Source organism: Callithrix jacchus, chromosome 18 (assembly GCF_049354715.1).
Source record: "Callithrix jacchus isolate 240 chromosome 18, calJac240_pri, whole genome shotgun sequence".
NCBI lineage: Eukaryota > Metazoa > Chordata > Mammalia > Primates > Cebidae > Callithrix > Callithrix jacchus.
The window spans coordinates 9,486,782-9,508,199 of record NC_133519.1 but is presented as its reverse complement, the minus strand read 5'-3'; the positions used below and the strand labels follow the sequence as shown (position 1 = coordinate 9,508,199).

General features: G+C 39.8%; 2 pseudogenes across 1 annotated transcript; both read left to right on the top strand.

Moving 5' to 3' along the window:
- The first annotated feature begins 15,090 nt into the window (after positions 1–15,090).
- Positions 15,091–16,327, top strand: LOC100396300 (PRELI domain-containing protein 1, mitochondrial pseudogene; annotated as a pseudogene). The gene has a single exon (XR_013529194.1). The product of XR_013529194.1 is annotated as a PRELI domain-containing protein 1, mitochondrial pseudogene (transcript).
- A 3,236-nt stretch (positions 16,328–19,563) lies between these two features.
- LOC100395944 (keratin, type I cytoskeletal 19 pseudogene) lies at positions 19,564–20,894 on the top strand (annotated as a pseudogene).
- Positions 20,895–21,418: the final 524 nt, after the last annotated feature.

Below are 21,418 nucleotides of genomic sequence, written 5' to 3'. Positions count from 1 at the left end.
TGTATGTTCATTTAGTTCAGTGAAAGCTGAAGTGCCTTGACATTTGCATAACACTGAAACAGTGCCTGTCTTGAAAAATCTCCAAAGGATTTTCTACAGGAGAGCCCTTTTGGCTAATCCGAGGTAAGTTTCCACCAAATAATAATATGTAAAATAGTCACCTTTTTAAAAAGAATTTTGGGACTATTGTTAGTTTGTTCATTTCAAGGAAGATAAAAATACCTACAATGAGCTAGAATACTGAGTTTCTATTCTGAATCTTTTAATATCTGAACAAATTTTTGAGGTTAATTTTTAAAAATCATTTTATATTTAGGTATTTAGCATCTGTTTTATTTCTTAGAGCTCTTGTATAAGACTGACAAGATATCTTCTGGTCCATTCAACATACAAGCATTCTGTAGAGTCACTAATTGTAAAAGTTCCTCTCTTCAACTCCAACCATGTCTATGGCAAGTGTATATTCTATTCACACTGATTGGAGTCCAAAACTAAGAATAATCCCTAATAATTGCTTACTTATTTAATTTGCTTTCTCGCCCAGTGTTCTAGTGAGGCTCTTATTAAAAGTTCAACAGCTTGTCTCCAACTCATTTATTAAATTTGAAGAAAAAGTAGCTTTATATTACTTAGCAATGACAAGGCATATAATCACAAAGTGAAAGGTGTTAATATCTATGATTACCTAAAATGAGTTGCAGTATTTCTTCAACTTTTGTCAGAGTTTTAGTTAGCATTTTAATAAGGGTAGCTTATTAAAATGACAATAGCATAGTAAAGAACACAATGGCTACCAAGAATTTCCATTATTAAAGAACACTTTCAGTCATTTGAAAGAGAAAAAAGGCTTAAAATAGTTTGTTAAATACAATTTTATTCATTTGAAATCAGTGGTAACAGTTTTTCAGTCACAGCAAACCAAGACGTCATTGATAATGTGGATTCTTATTAACAAACTACCTAAATTTGAATGAAAGATGAATAGGGTTTTATTTATGTACCAATTTAATTCTTTCCTGCAGAATCTTATTTCTTTTTTTTTCTTTTTTCTTTAATTGCATTTTAGGTTTTGGGGTACATGTGAAGAACACGCAAGATTGTTGCATAGGTACACACGTGGCAGTGCGATTTGCTGCCTTCCTCCCCTTCACCTGTATCTGGCATATCTTATTTCTATTTTCATCACAAAATCAAGCAAGCACTCCAGCTGGCACTAGCTAGGCAGAGTTTAATGGTTAAGGTTTACATCTTACCTTGTCCACTTATTAGTTGTTGATACATCATCAGTACCAACTACCTATCGTTACTGAACATTAGTTTTTATATGTAAAATAAGATAATTAAATCCCCTGCAGCACCTGTCTTATAGGGGTGCAGTGAACACTAAACAATCTACATAAAATGGTTTGCACAGGACTGATTACATAGTCAGTGAGGATAAAAATGAAGTTATTAGCATTGCTATCCTGTCAGTTGACCATTTTTCAAAACTTTTCTTCGGGCTTTTGATGAAATAGAAACAGTTTTCTTGAATGTTCGCCTACTCTCCCCACAGGTAAACTCTAGTCATCATTTTATACCCAGCTCAAATGTTTATAGCATCTCTAATAAATACTCTTCTGATCACTTTCATAAGTTTTTATTATCATTATCATGTTCTTTGCACTTGAAAAATCTTTCCTATTTATTAAATTGATTTATCTATTCTCCCCCTACGTTATGTGTATATTTTACATTTTCATTTCTTTGAGTCTTGGTTTTGTTGAGAATCTGATGAAAGCAACAAAACCTCTCCTAAAAAACTTGTCTATTTTTCTCCGTATGTATACATACACATATTCTATATATATACATATACATATGAGATACATGTATATGTACATATTTACACACACACAAACACACAGGATTCTTGACACCCAATTTCATAGGAGTTCATAACCTACATCAAATCATCACATCTCTGCTTCAACAAGGAGTTATTTAGGGATTTATGAGCCCAGCTTTAAATATATTGGTAGAATATCTGGATTTCTAAAAACCTCAGGCTGGCACAAACCCAATTCTGAATGAAAGATCCTGATTTCCTTTTGTTCCAGATTATAAGATAATGTAGCTAAGACAGAAAATACTTGGTAATTTAATGTGAAGTCAAATTGAGACAGGAAAAGTGAGGTTGATACAACTTGAAAAGACAGGAGCTGAAGTCTTAAAAGGGTGCTCATGGAATAAATCAGAAGATGAGGGCAGAGAAAATGCTGATCTCATTGAGAAAAAAATGTAAGGTAAGTGAAAAAAAGATATATCAACATGTTGCTTGTGTTGGAGGTACAAAAAAAGAAAAAAAAAAGAAGTCTACCACAGATATGTTGAAGCTCAGAAAATGACACTACAAAGTATGGCACTTTGACCTGCTACATACTTCAAACTAAAGAAGCAGCTTCAGAACCAAAATCTTTCTGAACTTGTTTCTCTCTACCTTGTTTGTCCCCTAAAGCTCTCAGAAAGGCCTTCTCCGAACTTTCCCTATCTGACTAAGGGAAGATCCTTCAGATGGAATGTGATTGCTATGAACCCTTTCCCTGGAATCTACATTAACTGGAGAAGATTATATCCTGTAGCAAGAGAGGAGACTAAAGGTCTTCGTATCCAGGATACCACATCTAAACAGGCTTTACACCCATTTTTTCTGAGAGTTAATCACATCATATCTGTACAAAAACCTGGACAATTCCAGTGTACACTAGAAAAAGTAATTCAGCTTATTTCAGCTTTACAAGAACTTTCTCATCAAAGAAACACACAGGCTTCTTGGAAATCAGTGTGGGAAAGACAGTGAAGAGACAGAGTGATGGAGAAAAGTGGTCCTATGTCTAACGCACTCATGTGGAAAATTGTTCACCCATCTAAGTCATTAGGAGACTTGAGAAGACTCAGGTTGGCTTAGTGATTAGGCTGCTCAAGTACAAATTCAGAAACCTCAGTTTTGTTACTAGCATTCTGCCTTTTGACCTTTTCCAAAAGTAATTTCAGATCTCATTTTCTCTGGCTCTTAAATAGAATCATACTTGTCCATAGGCAATTTTAAGGTACTCAGATGAATGATGTTACACATGTTGAAATGCAATTCTCTACTGATTTACTGGAAGACATATATTTCTTCATTTGGAAAGTATCATATATTTTATTAGTCCTTACCATGCAAACAAAGAAGTCAGAAATAAGCTACTAATAGAATCCCCAGTTTGTCAATACATAAACTAAATAATAGAAGTGCAAATAAAAGGTTCAGAAATCAGAGTTTCAGAAATCAAATACAGTCAGTTACTCCAAAAAAATGACAGCAAATAATGATTTGACACATTCCAACAACCTTGAAGCAAATGTTCTAATTTGGATTAATAGCAATAGGCATAACACAACATGCTGATTATGTGCAGGTACCGCTCTAGGCATTTTGCATACATTCACTCAAGTAATCTCACACCAACCCTTTGAGGTATATAGTACTGCTCTATTTTACACTTGAATCTGAGACACAAATGACTAATACACTTAAGATTAATAAGTGGCAGAGCCAGGATTTGAACCCGAAAAAACAAATTCAGAATCCAGGCTTGTACCAATTCTCTATACTACATATCTAGAGAGACAGTTTTTCATAACCATTGTTAAGTCAAAAATCCATGAAGTTACCTACCAGCTAACTTCAACTGTTTTGAAAATTGGTTAAAAATCTTTGCTTTTTTAAAACACGCAATAACTTTTATTTGATTTATATGATGTGTAAGTGGCTGAGCTTTACATTGGTTAAATGGAAAGGATTAAAAGGCAGTGTTGTTTTTTTGATATTTTCTATTATAGCTGGAAGAATACAACTTTAATTTCCCGGTAACTTTAGAGGAGACAAAAGAACAAATTACTATAATCAGATATTTTCTGCTAAAATAGCTAAATTACTCAGTTGCCCAAAAGTTATTGACTTCTTGACAATGTAGACTGGACCTAAATTTTGTGAAATAAAAACAGCTCCATAAAGATTGCTCGTTTGTTTGTTTGAAGATTACACCTTTAAACTGTACTTACCTAAAACTCACATTCATCTCAGGAAAATACTGGAAATAACACTTTTGCGGTTTAGAAATATTCAATGAGGCCGGGCGTGGTGGCTCACGCCTGTAATCCCAGCACTTTGGGAGGCCGAGGCGGGTGGATCACGAGGTCAAGAGATCGAGACCATCCTGGTCAACATGGTGAAACCCCGTCTCTACTGAAAATACAAAAAATTAGCTGGCCATGGTGGCGCGTGCCTGTAATTCCAGCTACTCAGGAGGCGGAGGCAGGAGAATTGCCTGAACCCAGGAGGCGGAGGTTGCGGTGAGCCGAGATCGCGCCATTGCACTCCAGCCTGGGTAACAGGAGCGAAACTCCGTCTCAAAAATAAAGAAATATTCAGTGATGGCCAATATATTTTAACTGGTGATGTCTTAATGAGTGATTCAAAACATATTTGACCCCAAATATTTTTAACAAATCAGTCTATATTTAAACTGATTTAGAGAAAGAGTATAGATTCAGATTCATAGCTCTTAGCCTATATCTAATCCAAAGCCACAGGCCATTCTTCCTAATTAAAACTTGGCTTCATACTCTGCTAGGACATGCTAATAGATTTAAAGAAGTATTTATTTATGTGAATACATCTCAACAACTTCTTATAAATTTGTTTCCTAGATGAGTACATAAATATTATTTATTGAAATGCTTATAGGTTTTCTTCTTTTAGTATTCTAATCAAAATGGGTTGCCCAAATTGCTTCCATAAGCAATACTTTCCAAATCACTTTACCAGCTAAAAGATCTGGCTTCTAGGTAAAACAATGCATTGCTTTGTATCTAGTTACTCTCATGTAGAATTAAAAAGATTTTGAGGAAACAATTTCATCAAAAATTTAAAAGACCACAAATGCCACATATATTATTTTCCATTTCAAATTATGCTGAACTATGTTGTCTAGATTTCCACTTTAAATTCTTATAAGCAGAGAAAAAAAGTTCTTCGATTCTTTTCCCCAACACCAACAAATTGCATATAGCTAGATACTTGAAATTCTGTTCAACTTGCTAGAAATGAAACTTGATCAAACATAATTAACCAAAATTATATGTTTGTTTGGCTGCCAATGGCTACAATTTGTGTTTAAGATAGTACTTATGTAGTTTGGACATATTTGATAGACTGAACATCACAATTTTTAAACAACCTTAATTGCAATGTGAGACAAGCTTTGGTCTTCTTAGGATAATATGCCATATGGTAGGTGGCCACTTAAGTCTCTTACTTAAATTACAGGTTATTCCATAAAGCGTAATGCACTAGAAATGATGGACTTTTATTCCAAAAGATAAATCATCCATGATATGAGACTACAGATTATAGGGCTTGAGCTCAGTAATATACACATGAAAATCTAACAGAAACACATCACATCTGTTTTTCTTTGACAATTTCATGTTTCGAGGGATACAAGGTTTCATATAATAAAGAACTTAATAACTACAGATAGACCAACCTAACAAGACATTTAGAAGTAATAGACATAAGAATGTGACATAAATCAATAAGAGCCACTTCGTTATGTTCCATGGAATATAGGTTTTATTTTAAAAAGAACAGATGGAGTAAAACTTGTGCTGTATCACAAAACAAAAAGCCACAGGACCTAATTCCCCAAAGAGAGTTCCAATGTTGAAGTAAATGTTTATTTCTGCTCTGCGAACAAGGACATGACAGTTTTCTATGGGGTATCTGGGGAAACTAACATATCTCTTTACTTCTATTAGATGTCACAACTTCATGCCAGTGGGACAGACAGAGATGTCATTTGTGGGCTTCTTCTGACAGAACGAACACCATAAAAATATTACTAAAGAAATTTGTTCTATTTTTCTGTGATCCTTAGCTATTTCTACCATTGCAACAATGAATCTTGATTTTTTTAGATTGCACATTGGAGACTGGTAGCACTTCAAAGATAATACACCAATAGTCTCAACTTGCTCTTCAAATGGACGTATTAAAAAGCCTTCCATTCTCCTTAGTACCAAGGAGAAAAGATACCAATTTATATGGTAAGCAAGGTTTACTTTTATTTTTATTATTTTTTTTTTGAGACGGATTTTCGCTCTCGTTACCCAGGCTGGAGTGCAATGGCGCGATCTCGGCTCACCGCAACCTTCGCCTCCTGGGTTCAGGCAATTCTCCTGCCTCAGCCTCCTGAGTAGCTGGGATTACAGGCACGCGCCACCATGCCCAGCTAATTTTTTGTATTTTTAGAAGAGACGGGGTTTCACCATGTTGACCAGGATGGTCTCGATCTCTACACCTCGTGATCCACCCGCCTCGGCCTCCCAAAGTGCTGGGATTACAGGCGTGAGCCACCGCGCCCGGCCAAGGTTTACTTTTAAAAGGAGCTGATGTATAGGGCTGCTGACTGACCTCATGCTTCTTTGCTACATGTTTGTTATGTTTATTTTTTAGAAGATATTTCTACAACTATTTCAAGAGCAACTTCTTGCTGCACAAAGAATTGGTATGTGCAGTACATTTTCATTAAATTTATTCTATTAGCAGTTCAGAATAGTTGCATGGAATTTTATCTGTGTCTAATTTCAGTTATGCCACTTCAAGCTTTACAGCATGGGATCAGTTTTCTCATCTGCATAAAAAGGATAATGATAATGAAGTAAGTTGTTATGATGGTCAAATGTGGTGATATACATATATATTAGTTATATAGCTAAATGCATATCCAAGTAATACATACTTCTATAGCACTTGAGTATATACTGATATATATATATATATATACATACTTTTACATCCAAATAATATATGGTTCTATAGCACTTGAGAGTATATATGTGTGTGTGTGTGTATATATACCCAAATAATAATATATTATTCTCAAGTAATTATATATATGTGTATGTGTGTGTGTGTGTGTGTATATATACATATACTTTCAAGTGCTAGAGAAGTATATATTATTTGGGATATGCATTTACCTATATAACTATCCATTTTAAATTTTACATCTAATTATATTTTATAAAATGCTTTGCTTTTGTATAAATTGTTTTTGCTGTAAGCTTCAATCACGTAAAAGAAGTCTCAAAAGCTCTAAGTTGGATTATTTCATATTTAAGCATTACTGAATTCTACCCCAAGTTCATTAAGTCGGGAACTAATTATATGGATTCATTTTTGTCACCTATTATGTACATGCAAAAAAAAAAACACCTTTGATATTTATCAAGGTTATTTGTGACTGTAAGGGGGCCAATATTAAATGAACTGGTTTTGAAACTATAAATTTGTTCCAAAATAGTACTAGTAAGTTCCTCACCATAAAATAAAACAAGCATGAATTGAGAGGTACAATCTCTGAAAACATTCTCTAACACAAGAATGTTTTTTGAGCACCTAAAAGCTCAATTAGTACTGCAAGAACGAAGTCAATGGTTACCACATAATAGGGCATTCTAAAAATAGGGCAAAATCATTTACTGTACTTCTTTCTATGTTCCAGGTAAATACGATACTGCCATCTGCGTGGTTTTTTTTTTTTTTTTAATTATTCTTCTTGTAACTACATGAGAAAATAGCAGGCATCTCTTATTCTGTTCAACGAAGGTATTAACTTTAGAGCTACCTATCTTGAAGAACAGGACTTGAATTGGACTCTTCAATTAGCTGGGATTTAACTTTTGGGTTCAATTCAGTACTGAAGAAGTGCATTCAGGCAGAAAACCAATTTAGGTCATACAGATTTCCTGTCCTTGGGACTACTAGACTTCTATCCACAGGCAAAGTTCTATTTTTTTAAATTTGTTTCATAAAACATAAAATAAAGTAAAAAGATGTGCTGTTACACTTCCCTGTGTGTTTATCTGACATTCTACACACACATAAGATTAAATTCTGAAACTAATTATTATTTTGAGAGCAATATTTCTTATACCCTTCATGCTACTTCTGACAGCCTAAGACTCCTCACTATTCTATCTCGCCGCCGATGTAACACTTGAATGGGGTCCTGTCTTGTCAGTATTTGCCTATCTAATATCTCCCATCTTCTGCATAAAAAAGGAATGCATATTTGGTAGGAAATTTTCAGAAAATTCCAGTGATTTATTATAAATATTATAGATGTCATGAGTAAATAAACAAAAATTAAAAATATATGGAGGGAAACAGCAGGTGTATGTTTAAGGTCATTTCTGAAATCATAGTCTGTGTCATTTGTGATGACTGACAATAAAAGAATACAGGCATAAAACACGGAAGTAATATTTTATTACTAAAGTTAAAATGAAAACTTGATATTTTGGTGGAAGTAAAAGACAAAGATTTGCCGTAAGAGGTAGATCAGTGACAATCTAAATAACTGTATCTATACACAGGTATTTCTAATTAATAATTCAGTGTAAAGAAACCTCAGGCCGGGCGCGGTGGCTCAAGCCTGTAATCCCAGCACTTTGGGAGGCCGAGGCGGGTGGATCATGAGGTCAAGAGATCGAGACCATCCTGGTCAACATGGTGAAACCCCGTCTCTATTAAAAATACAAAAAATTAGCTGGGCATGGTGGCGCATGCCTGTAATCCCAGCTACTCAGGAGGCTGAGGCAGGAGAATTGCCTGAACCCAGGAGGTGGAGGTTGTGGTGAGCCGAGATCGCGCCATTGCTCTCCAGCCTGGGTAACAAGAGCGAAACTCCGTCTCAAAAAAAAAAAAAAAAAAAAAAAGTCTCAAATGGAGAGCTGAAAAAAGCCTGTTTTTTAATATTGTAACTGTTTTAATTAATTTCATAGATTAAAGTCTTCGAAGGATACTGACAAATTTTTCAGATGTGAAGTTCAGTTTGTGATAGGCTTTTAGGGGGGAAAGAGGTAAAGGGTGGAGTAGGCAAACAAAGAGTTAAACCAATAAACAAAATAAAATAGAAAATAAACAAAAATTTAAACAGACTTAACTTCAATGCCTATTTTACTTTTTACTGTACTTTTTCTCGGAGATATCCGAGAGAGTGTAGAAAATATAAACAGGAGATAATCATGCTAACTTTTAGAAGACATGACTTCTGTTGAATTCTTATTTGTTGATGAAATGGTTTCGGAAACACCTGCTTCTCTCTGTTACTCCCTGGAAGCAACAATGTGATGCAAAGAACGCTGTACCTGATTCCTCATAAATTCTAGATGAATATACATGAAGAAATAGTATAAATAAAGAAATACCCCTTCCTGTTTAGCCCTGCCTAGCTTTTACTGATTCTAAGCCATGTCAAAGTGGATATAGAATAGGTATCAGAAGAAGGCTATTATAAAAAATTTGTAAATAACAGCTATGACTGTGTCACTAGTTACAGAAGAATGGATTAAAATAGTTATGAAAATGTGTGCCAGGTGTTGTGGCTCTCACCTGTAATCCTAGCTACACAAAAGGCCAAGGTGGCAGAATTCCTTGAGCCCTGGGATTTGAGGCTGCAGTGAGCTACAGTCATGCCCCTATACTCCAGCCTGAACAACAAAACGGGACCCTGTCTCTTAAAAAAAGAAAAAAAAAAAAGAAATTATATTTATTACTTTGATTTAAATATGCTTGTATGTATGTTAACCAAATATTTTTCTGCTCTCGCATTTTCCTCATGCATAATGTATGATTTGTTAATGGTCTTTAACTTTACTTCTTAGTGTTTCTGTTGCAGAATGTTGATGTGAGAATCAGCTACAGGAATGAACATCACCTAAAGAAAAAACAGGGTCTTGTATACATCTCCTGGGAAGGAGCTGTTATCATTTCCGCAAGGCCAATTGCATCATTTGGATAAAAGCACGATATTGTGGCCCTTATTTGGAAATAAAATATATTTAAAGAGATGTGAATAATTATAAAGTTTACAATAGGTATCCTGTGATGACTTTGTCAAATGTTAACTGGATTAGGCTGAATGATATTTCCTAGAATTCCCTTTCCTTTGCTTTCTGTTAAGGAGGGAATGTTTTCTGGTAGAACGTGTAACAGAGATAGAAGGTCTTCACTTTTATGCACTCATTCATAATTATAGCTTAATGAATCTTAAATGGAAAAACATTTCTCTTCCAGAAGTGTTTACTAACACTCTCAGGTATATGAGAATGAAATAATTTCCGGAAACTAGACTTTCTGTATTTTCCATGTTTGCCATTTCAGACTATTTCCCCACCCTTCTTTATCCTTCTCAATGTCCTGGGAAACTGACCTTTACAGACTGCGAAAGTATGCTCTCTTACACTTTGGTTTCTTATTGAGGTCAAGTAGTAAAAATCACTGCCAAAAAATTAGAAGGCAGAAGGACAGTGAGATGGTGCATTTATTCCACTCTGATGGGCAATATATTCAGCTAATTTTGATGGTTGGCCCTTATAACATTTTTAATAACCACATTCTTTGACCCTTGCAATCTAGAACGGTATAAGCTATTTTCTGTTGCTAGTCCTAATATGCTTTGCAATCCCTTTTTGGTTTTATGTAACCCTGCCCATAGCTTTGTAAATATTCTCTTTATTGACCTCTTCCAAATTACCATATTTGAGTGTACTTAACTTGCTGGGATCTGGACTTATACTGAAATGGCACTGGGAAATTGAACTATCAAGCTGGTGTATAGGATTGGCTTCCTTACATGTTTGAAGAGCATGCAGAAAACTGACCTGGCAGGGAGAAAGAGGACATGGGTAATCTGTGGCATGTGGTGAGTTCATATTTCTCAAATGATGGTTGCATGATACAAGATTGTGGTTGCATGATACAAGACTCAGGAAGAGACAAAATATAGAGAGATCAAGAGACTGTAACAGTTACCAAGATTATAATTGTAATTGTAAGGAGTGCAGCATGAAACGTCTGCCTTGAATTACCTGAGAGCATATACTCGGGAAAAAGAAAAAATTAAAGCCTTTCAATACCAAACATAGCACAGTGGGCAAGAAAAAAGAAACTACTATGACAACTTTAGAGGAGTCCATATCTTTACAATATCCTTGGGACTACTGAAGTAATAGTAGCAGACACTAGGTAGCTGTGCTTCAACATCAGAGAAAAAGTGGGCACAGTGGCCACTGTGAGTCACAGAGATTGAGTACTAATGAGACTGCTTTGACATACAGTTATCTTTAATGATGGCTAACTAATCGGGATACTAAGTAATGGAATATGGTGATGCTCTACCAAGGCACTACACAGGTTGTGGTATGTGTCTTAAAATGTAGGTTCTATGGGGTTTTATTTCCCACAAAATCCACCTGGGCAGCTATGGAAACCAATAGATGGTGATTAGAGTGGTTGCTTTACCTAATAAATGACTTAAATCATTTGTGGTCTTGGGCTTGGTGGATTAGAAGGTCATAAAACTCAGGACAGGAAGATTTTCACAAAGAAATGCAATCACTATTTTTCTTCTCTCATTTCTCTAAACCAGTAGTTAGAGAAAAAGATATTGGCTAAGGATATTTATTTCAATTTCCAAATTAGGACAAGGAAGACTACACCTGGAAACCAAGAGATTCATTGAGGTACTTCTTAGTATTCCCTTAGCCAAGAGTTTTTGTCAAAAATAATTATGTAAACTGAGTAAAATCAGGTCAAGAATTTTTTACCATGGATGCAAATGGGAGGGGGAGTCCACTAAGATGGCTGAATAGCTCCCGGGTGAAGTTCCCAGCAATGGACACAATAGGGGAGTGGTCTCCACATTTTTAACTGAGGTACCAGGTTTACCTCAGTTGGACTGGTTGGACAATGGGTGTAGCCCAAGGAGGGCAAATCAAGACAGGGGGGCACTGCCTCACCCAGGAAGTGCAACTGGCCAGAAGGCCCCCCTTCTATCCAGCGGAGGCCATCGGGGACTTTTCCAGCCACTTTGACACCCTGGTTCAGATCCTGTGCTTCTCCCATGGTCTTTATAGCCCACAGACCAGGAGATTTCAGCTGGGACAACAAGCGCTGTGGGTTTCCAGCACAGATCTGAGCAGCCATTCCAAGCAGCTCTGTGGGTTTCCAGCACAGATCTGAGCAGCCATTCCGACCAGCTCTGTGGGTTTCCAGCACAGATCTGAGCAGCCATTCCGACCAGCTCTGTGGGTTTCCAGCACAGATCTGAGCAGCCATTCCGACCAGCTCTGTGGGTTTCCAGCACAGATCTGAGCAGCCATTCCAATTAGCTCTGTGGGTTTCCAGCACAGACCTGAGCAGCCATTCCGACCAGCTCTGTGGGTTTCCAGCACAGACCTGAGCAGCCATTCCGACCAGCTCTGTGGGTTTCCAGCACAGATCTGAGCAGCCATTCCAATTAGCTCTGTGGGTTTTCAGCACAAATCTGAGTGGCTGTTTTGGCTGGAATCAGGAACACTAGTGAGACAGAGCCTCCCACTCCCCTGAAATAAAGGGAGCTGAAAGAAGGGAGCTGGGTGATTTGGCTCAGCAGGTCCCACCCCACAAAGACCAGCAAACTGAAACACTCTGGCTTGAGAGTTTTGCAGCCAGCACAGCAGTTTAAGCTTGACCCTGGACAGGTCCAACTCAGTGCAGGGAAGGCGTCTGCCATTGCCCAGGCAGTTCTAACCTCACCTGTGTAAACAAAAGCACAAGGAAGTTTACACAGAGCTGCCCAGAGCCTGCAGCAGCTCAGCAGTACGAATAGACTCTCTCCTAGCTGGGCAGGACATCTCTGAAAAAAGGCAGCAGCATGTCAAGGACTTATAAATAAAGCCCCACCTTCCCAGGACAGAGCACCAGAGAAAAGGGGCAGTTGTGAGTTACCCTGCAGCAGACTTAAACATCCCAGCGCAGCAGCCCTAAAGGGAGCAATGGAGCTCCAAAAAGCCAAAATCCAAATATCCAAAAAGACACTTCATACAGAAGAGCTCTGGCTGACATCTGGCAGGTACCCTTCTGGAACGAACCTACCAGAGGAAAGAAAAGGCAGCAATCACAGGTGATTGCTCTTCTGCAGCCCTCACAGGTGATTCCCAGGCAAGCAGGGTCTGGAGTGGAACTCCAGCAGTCCTACAGCAGAGGAGCCTGACTGTTAGAAGGAAAACTAAAAAACACAAAGAAATAGCTTCAACATCAACAGAAAGGGTGTCCACTCAGAGACCCCATCCAAAAGTCACCAATTTCAAACACCAAAGTTAAACAAATCCACAAAGATGGGAAGAAACTAGCACATAAAAGATGAAATCACCAAAAAAAGGAATGGCTCTCCTCCTCCAAGGGATCACAACTCCTCACCAGCAAGGGAACAAAACTGGATGGAGAATGAGTTTGATGAGTTGACAGAAGCAGGCTTCAGAAGGTAGGTAAAAACAAACTTCTCTGAGCTAAAGGAACATGTTCTAACCTGATGCAAAGAAACTAAGAACCTTGAAAAGGTTAGATGAAATGCAAACCAGAATAACCAGCTTAGAGAAGAACATAAACCACATAAAGAAGCTGAAAAATACAGCACAAGAACTTCATGAAGCATACACAAGTTTCAATAGCTGAATCAATCAAGCAGAAGAAGGATATCAGAGATTGAATATCAACTCAATGAAATAAAATGAGAAGGCAAGATTAGAGAAAAAAGAGTAAAAAGCGATGAACAAAGCCTCCAAGAAATGGGATTTGTGAAAAGATCTAATCTACACTTGAACCTAAATCAGGTGTACCTGAATATGACAGAGAGAATGAATCCAAGCTGGAAAACACTCGTCAGGATATTATCCAGGAGAACTTCCCAAGCCCAGCAAGGCAGGCCAACATTCAAATCCAGGAAATACAAAGAACAGCACAAAGATATTCCTCAAGAAGAGCAAACCCAAGGCACGTAATCATCAGATTCACCAGGGTTGAAATGAAGAGAAAAATGCTAAGGGCAGCCAGAGAGAAAGGTCGGGTTTCCCATAAAGGGGAGCCCATCAGACTCACAGTGGATCTCTCAGCAGAAACATTACAAGCCAGAAGAAAGTAGGGGCCAATATTCAACATCCTTAAATAAAAGAACTTTCAATCCAAAATCTCACATCCAGCCAAACTAAGCTTCATAAGTGAAGGATAAATAAAATCCTTTATGAAAAAGCGACTGCTGAGAGATTTCATCACCACCAGGCCTGCCTTACAAGAGTTCCTGAAGAAAGCACTAAACATGGGAGTGAGCAACTAGTACCAGCCACTGCAAAAATATATCAAATGGTAAAGAACAATGATGCAGTGAAGAAACTTCATCAACTAATGAGCAAAACAACAAGCTAGTATCAAAATGGCAGGATGAAATTCACATGTAATAATATTAACCTTAAATGAAAATGATCTAAATGCCCCAATCAAAAGACACAGACTGGCAAACTGGATAAAAAGCCAAACCCATTGTTGTACTGTATTCGGGAGACCTATGTCACATGCAAAGACACACAGAGACTCAAAACAAAGGGATGGAAGAAGATTGACCAAGCAAATGGAGAGCACACACACAAAAACAAACCCGGGGTTGCAATCCTAGTCTCTGAAAAAAAACAGACTTTAAACCAATAAAGATCAAAAGAGACAAAGGAGGGCATTACATAATGACAAAAGGATCAATGCAATAAGAAGAGCTAACTATCCTAAATATCTATGCACCCAATACAGGAGCACCCAGATACATAAAGCAAGTTCTTAATGACCTACAAAAAGACTTAGATTCCCACACAATAATAGTGGGAGACTAACACTCCACTGTCAATATTAGATCAATGAGGCAGAAAATTAACATGAATATCCAGGACCTGAAATCAGACCTGGTCCAAGTGGACCTAATAGACATCTACAGAATCTCTACCCCAAATCCACAGAGTATTCTTCTCAGCACCACACAGCACTTACTCTAAAATTGACCACATAATTGGAAGTAAATCACTCCTAAACAAATGCAAAAGAATGGAAATCATAACAATCTCTCAGAGCACAGTGCAATCAAATTAGAACTCAGGATTAAGAAACACACTCAAGGGACAACTCACGGCGGTGGCGGCGGCGGCGGCGGCGGCGGCAGCTGCTAGGGCGCGGTGCGCTGGTGACTGAGCCCCGAGCCTGGCGGAGGGTGTGCGCCGAGCCCCGGCCCGGCCCGGCCCCCGCGTGCCTCCCAGGCTCCGCACCCCTGATGCTGCGTGGGTGCTGAGCCCGCTCCGGCCGGGACGATGGTGAAGTATTTCCTGGGCCAGAGCTTGCTCCGGAGTTCCTGGGACCAAGTGTTCGCCGCCTTCTGGCAGCGGTACCCAAATCCCTATAGCAAACATGTCTTGACGGAAGACATAGTACACCGGGAGGTGACCCCTGACCAGAAACTGCTGTCCCGGCGACTCCTGACCAAGACCAACAGGATGCCTCGCTGGGCCGAGCGACTGTTTCCTGCCAATGTTGCTCACTCGGTGTACATCCTGGAGGACTCTACTGTGGACCCACAGAATCAGACCATGACCACCTTCACCTGGAACATCAACCACGCCAGGCTGATGGTGGTGGAGGAACGATGTGTTTACTGTGTGAACTCTGACAACAGTGGCTGGACCGAAATCCGCCGTGAAGCCTGGGACTCCTCTAGCTTATTTGGTGTCTCCAGAGCTGTCCAGGAATTTGGTCTTGCCCGGTTCAAAAGCAACGTGACCAAGACTATGAAGGGTTTTGAATATATCTTGGCAAAGCTGCAAGGTGAGGCCCCTTCCAAAACACTTGTTGAGACAGCCAAGGAAGCCAAGGAGAAGGCAAAGGAGACGGCACTGGCAGCTACAGAGAAGGCCAAGGACCTCGCCAGCAAGGCGGCCACCAAGAAGCAGCAGCAGCAGCAGCAGCAGTTTGTGTAGCCAGTCCCCCACCACGACAGCACCCCAGACAGCTTGGCTTAGCCCCTCTACCCTCCCTCCATTGTACTATATCATTAAAAATCAACTTCCAGCCCTATCTACTGTCTGGGTGGTAGGTTGAGGGTATCCAGTTTGGCATCCACAGTACACTAGGCACATTATCCAGTCTGAGCCAGTTCTGCTTATTTTCCCATTGGGCAGCTGAGGACCCAAGCACACAGGTGCGGTGACTTGCCTCAGGCTCCAGGTAGCCTGCAGGTGAACTGGCGATAAATGCTAGACTGGAAGCCCCACAAGGGCAGGGCTCTTGGTTTTGTTCTCTGATGTGTCTCAAGTACCTGGAAAAGTATCTAGCACATAATAGGCACTCAATAAATACTTGTTGAATTCAAAAAAAAAAAAAAAAGACACTCAAAACTGCACAATTACCTGGAAACTGAACAACCTGTTCCTGAATGACTACTGAATAAATAATGAAATGAAGGCAGAAATAAAGATGTACTTTGAAACCAATGAGAAAGAAGACACAATGTACCTGCATCTACGGGACACATTTAAAGCAGTGTCTAGAGAGAAATTTATAGCACTAAATACCCACGTGAGAAGGAGGGAAAGATCTAAAATCAACTCACCATTGCCACTATTAAAAAAACTAGAGGAGCAAGATCAAACAAACTCAAGAGCTAGCAGAATACAAGAAATAACTGAGATCAGAGCAGAACTGAAGGAGATAGAGACACAAAAAACCCTTCAAAAAATCAATAAATCCAGGAGGCGTTTTTTTTAAAAGATCAACAAAATAGATAGATGATTAGCCAAACTTATTAAAAAGAAAAGAGAGAAGATTCAAATAGATGCAATAAAAAATGATAAAGGGAATATCACCGATTCCACAGAAACACAAACTACCATCAGAAATTACTACAAACACCTCTATGCACATAAATCAGTAAATCTAGAAGAAATGGATAAATTCCTGGCCACTTACACCCTCCCAAGACTAAACCAGGAAGAAGTTGATTCCCTGAATAGACCAATAAAAAGGTCTAAAGCTGAGACCTTTTTATTGTCCAGGTACAGACAGGTTCACAGCTGAATTCTACCAGATATACAAAGAGGAGCTGGTACCAATCCTTCTGAAACTATTCCAAACAACAACAAAAAAGGGAAACCTCCCAACACCATCCTGATACCAAAACCTGGCAGATACACAACTAAAAAAAGAAAATTTCAGGACAATATGGCTGAGGCAGGAGAATTGCTTGAACCCGGGAGGCGGAGGTTGCAGTGAGCCGACATTGTGCCACTGCACTCCAGCCTGGTGCCTGGTGACAAAGTGAGACTCTGTCTCAAAAAAAATTTTTTTTCAATAAATTCCTGGCAAACAGATTGCAGCAGTCCATCAAAAAGCTTATCCATCATGATCAAGTAGGCTTCATCCAGGGGATGCAAGGCTAGTTCAACATATGCAAATCTGTAAATGTAATCCATTACACAAACAGAACCAAAGACAAAAAACACATGATTATCTCAACAGATGCAGAAAAGGCCTTCAACAAAATTCAACAGCACTTTATGCTAAAAACTTACAATAAACTAGGCATCAATGGATCATATCTCAAAATAATATAAGCTATTTATGACAAACCCACAGCCATTATCATAGTGAATGGGCAAAAAGTGGAAGCATTCCCTTTGAAAATTGGCACTAGACAAGGGTGCCCTCTCTCACCATTCCTATTCAACATAGTATTGAAAGTTTTAGCCAGAGCAATCAGGTGAGAAAAAGAAATAAAGGATATTCAATTAGGAAGAGAGGAAGCCAGATTGTCTCTATTTGCAGATGACATGATTGTATATTTAGAAGACCCCATTGTATATTTAGAAGACCCCATTGTCTCAGCCCAAAATCTCCTGAAACTAAGCAACTACAGCAAAGTCTCAGGATACAAAATCAATGTGCAAAAGCCACAAGCATTCCCAAACACCAATAACAGACAAACAGAAATCCAAATCAAGACTGAACTCCCATTCACAATTGCCACAAAGAGAATAAAATACCTATGAATTCAACTAACAAAGGACGTAAAGGACCTGTTCAAGGAGAATTACAAACCACTGCTCAAGGAAGTAAGAGAGGACACAAACAGATGGAAATACATTCCAAGCTCATGGTTAGGAAGAATCAAAATTGTGAATATGGTCATACTACCTAAACTAATTTATAGATTCAGTGCTATCCCCATCAAGCTACCATCAACCTTCTTCACAGAACTGAAGAAGAAAAAAACACCTTAAACTTCATATGAAACCAAAAAAGAGCCCACATAGCCAAGACAATCCTAAGAAAAAAGAACAAAGCTGGAGGCATCAGGCTGTATGACTTCAAACTATACTCCAAGGCTACAGCAATCAAAACAGCATGGTACTGGTGCCAAAACAGATATAGGCCAGTGGAACAGAACAGAGGCCTCAGAAGTAACACCACACATCTACAACCATCTGATCTTTGACAAACCTGACAAAAGCAAGCAATAGGGAAACAATACCCTGTTTAATAAATGGTGTTGGGAAAACTGGCTAGCCATGTGCAGAAAGGAGAGAATATCTATGACTCTGAATCACTGAACTCTAGAACATCTTCAAAAGGTTTCATCTGATTGTGTCAGGCTCATGAAGGAAAATGTATTTTTTATTATCTTAAAGTCATAGTTGAATATTTCTTTAGGTTTTTTTTAGGTTGCATAAAATTAATTGTTAAGCAATTCATGGAATTACTGACTGATTTCAATTTTAGGAAATTTTCTTTAATGAGACCATGTTTTTAAACTCTCCTTAAAAGATCAATATCATTAAAATGGGCACACTGTCCAAAGCAATATACACATTCAGTGCCACTCCTATCAAAATACCAATGCCATTTTTTTACAGGATCAGAAATTTACTATTCTAAAACTTATACAGAACCACAAAAGAACTTGAAAAGATAAAGCAATCCTAAGCCAAAAGAATAAAGCCCAAGGCATCACATTATCCAACTTCAAACTATAATACAAGGCTACAGTAATGCAAACAGCCTGGCACTGGTACAAAAATAGGTCAATGAAACAGAATGGAAAACCCAGAAATAAAGCCACACAGCTACAATGATCTGATCTTTGACAAAATCAACAAAAATAAACGATGGGAAAAGGCCTTATTTAGTAAGTGGTGCTAGCCGTTTGCAGGAGAATAAAGCTGGACCCCTATCTTTCACCACCTATAAAAATTAACTTAAAGTTTACTAAAGATAAAAATGTAAGACCTCAAATTATAAGGATCCTGGAAGAAAACCTAGGAAATATCCTTCTTGACATCAACTTTGGCAAAGAATTTTTGGCTAAATCCCCGAAAGCAGTGGAAACAAAACAGAAATTGACAAGTGGGACCTAATAAACTAAAGAGCTTCTGCATAGCAAAAGAAACTATCAATAGAGTAAAAAGACAACCTACAGAATGAGACAAAAATTTACAAAATATGCATCTAACAAAAGCCTAATACCCAGAATGCAAGGAACTTAAATCAACCAGCCAAACACAAATAATCCAATTTAAAAATGAGCAAAGGACATGATCAGACACTTCTCAAAAGAAGACATACAGGCCTCCGGTGATCACAGCCTCTGGGACCAGGGTCGCTCGGTCCGTGCTCCGCCTCGCCATGACTTCCTACAGCTATCGCCAGTCGTCCACGTCGTCCTTCGGGGGCCTGGGCGGCGGCCCCGTGCGTTTTGGGCCGGGTGTCGCCTTTCGCGCACCTAGCATACACTGGGGCTCCGGCGGCCGCGGCGTGTCCGTGTCCACCACTCGCTTCGTGTCCTCGTCCTCCTCGGGGGGCTACGGCGGCGGCTATGGCGGCATCCTGGCCACTTCCGACGGGCTGCTGGCGGGCAACGAGAAGCTCACCATGCAGAACCTCAACGACCGCCTGGCCTCCTACCTGGACAAGGTGCGCGCCCTGGAGGCGGCCAACGGCGAGCTGGAGGTGAAGATCCGCGACTGGTACCAGAAGCAGGGGCCCGGGCCCTCCCGCGACTACAGCCACTACTACAAGACCAACCAGGACCTGCGGGACCAGATTCTTGGTGCCACCATTGAGAACTCCAGGATTGTCCTGCAGATTGACAATGCCCGTCTGGCTGCAGATGACTTCCGAACCAAGTTTGAGACGGAGCAGGCTTTGCGCGTGAGCGTGGAGGCCGACATCAACGGCTGCGCAAGGTGCTGGATGAGCTGAGCCTGGCCAGGACTGACCTGGAAATGCAGATTGAAGGGCTGAAGGAAGAGCTGGCCTACCTGAAGAAGAACCATGAGGAGGAACTCAGTGTGCTGAGGGGCCAAGTGGGAGGCCAGGTCAGTGTGGAGGTGGATTCAGCTCCAGGCACCGATCTCGCCAAGATCCTGAGTGACATGCGAAGCCAATATGAGGTCATGGCCGAGCAGAACCGGAAGGATGCTGAAGCCTGGTTCACCAGCCGGACTGAAGAACTGAACCGGGAGGTCGCTGTCCACAGAGAGCAGCTCCAGATGAGCAACACCGAGGTCAGTGACCTGCGGCGCACCCTCCAGGGTCTTGAGATTGAGCTGCAGTCACAGCTGAGCATGAAAGCCGGCTTGGAAGGCACACTGGCAGAAACGGAGGCGCGCTTTGGAGCCCAGCTGGCGGAGATCCAGGCGCGGATCAGTGGTATTGTAGCCCAGCTGGGCGATGTGCGGGCTGATAGTGAGCGGCAGAATCAGGAGTACCATCGGCTCTTGGACGTCAAGTCGCGGCTGGAGCAGGAGATCGCCACCTACCGGAGCCTGCTGGAGGGCCGGGAAGATCGCTACAACAACCTGTCTGCCTCCAAGGTCCTCTGAGAAGGCAGCAGGCCCGGGGCTTCTGTTGTCCTTTGGAGGGTGTCTCCTGGGTGAGGCGATGGGAAGGAAGGGACCCTTATCCCCGGCACGTCCCTTGACCTGCCAATAAAATTTTATGGTTCAAGGGAAAAAAAAAAAAAGAAGACATTCAAACTGCCAGCATATAAACAAAATGCTCATCATCACTGTATCATCAGAGAAACGCAAATCAAAACCACATTGAGATACTGTCATACTAGTCAAGAATGGTGATGTTTTTTTAAAGTCAAAAACTAACAGATGCTGGCAAGCTGAGGAGAAAAGGAAACATTTATACACTGTTGGTGGGAATGCAAGTTAGTTCAGCCACTGTGGAAAGGAGTTTGGTGATCTTTCAGAGAACTACCATTCGACCCAGCTATCCCATTAGTCTGTATATACCCAAAAGAAAAATAAATAGTTCTACAAAAAAGACACATGCATTCATACGTTCATCACAACGCTATTCACAATAGCGAAGACACAGAATCAACCTCGGTGCCCATCAATGGTAAAAGAAAATGTGGTCCATATACAACATAGAATAGTACACAGCCACACAACAAAGAAACAACCTTGC